Here is a 1,396-nt window from a genome sequence, read left to right as displayed (position 1 = left end):
AAAAACCCAGGTGCCAACTTTATGCAGCATGTCGATTCATATGGCAAACTAAAACCATATAGAATCTGTATCAATGGAGCTGTCGACTGATTTTTACGTATGGTCATATGGCTGTATGCTTACTCCACAACTAGTAATCCCAGGGTACTTTATTGATCAAATGAAAACAGGGGCATAACTCTGTATCAGGACAGACCTGTTCAAAAGCTATTGTTGTGCTTAACAGTGCTTCTGTTCAGTTAGAGTAACTTAGAGATATCATAGAAAAGAGAGTTTAGTTCAAAATGAGAGAGCCTGAGCAGCACCACAGAAAGTAGGTCTACAACAACCAAAACAAGAATGGGTGTCAAACGCCTTACAAACAGTCTCAGTATTCATGTTTTAATCAGATTTCTTCACTTTTCTATCCTAAATTTAGTTAAATGAAATGCCATCTATGGGGATCCATCACTCTGATCCTAATAAATGCCAATAAAGGATTTGCATGCAATAAAAAGCTGTCTCCATTCCAGCAGAGACTCAAAAGATGACACGCTGCTTCTGTTAGGCTGGTTTCCTTTGCTCCCATTTCAGTAAAACCTGTTGGGAATCCCACTAGCTCCTGGTTTTTGCTCTTTTAACCACAGTCGAGTAATGAGTACATGCTGAGGTGCTGCACAGTGAGCCGGGTTTCTGTAGTTTCAGGGGGAAAGTCGATTAACGAGGACATCCAAATCTTCCTAAACAGAGAGTATCAGTTACTCTGGGGCTCACAGCTTCCCCTGGGAGCTTTTTCCCGCTTCACCAAGAAAGCAGAGATGGAGAAATGAGATGGTTTCCAGCACACTGATCAGGTAAGAGCATCACAGACTGCTAAAAAAAAAAAACTCCAGGCAGAGAGAAACAACACTCTGAACTCCAGGAATAGAGCCAGCAGCTTACCTCGCCTTACTGGGAAGACACTGCTCAGTGATGCATGAAATTCTAAAACAGGAACACACCCTGCGGTTCAAATAGTGGCAGAGGAGTTACTACAGTAATGATCGTGCCACAGAGCTGCAACTGAAATCAGCCAAAAGCCTGGGAGCAGCTGCACCAGGAAGAGGCTTTTCAAGCTTTTAATCAGATCATTGGAGCTAAGAAGATTCCTGATGACCATCTGATCACCGGCTACTAGGTGAGGATCAGAACACGAGAGAATGATCCTGAAAGAATGAACCATAAACCAGCAGGTCTGACAGCCCTGATAACACCCTGGTGGGAGCAGGATGGAGACGCATTAAACTGAACCAGAGGGAGACCTCTCCAGGCTGAAGATCTGACCTCTCCATGCTGAAAGTCTGACCTCTCCAGGCTGAAGATCTGACCTCTCCAGGCTGAAGATCTGACCTCTCCAGGCTGAAGATCTGACCTCTCC

The sequence above is a fragment of the Cyprinodon variegatus genome, unplaced genomic scaffold (genome assembly GCF_000732505.1).
Source record: "Cyprinodon variegatus isolate N-32 unplaced genomic scaffold, C_variegatus-1.0 Scaffold294, whole genome shotgun sequence".
Taxonomy (NCBI): Eukaryota; Metazoa; Chordata; class Actinopteri; order Cyprinodontiformes; family Cyprinodontidae; genus Cyprinodon; species Cyprinodon variegatus.
The sequence above is the reverse complement of the archived record's forward strand: the minus strand, read 5'-3'. Positions refer to the sequence as shown.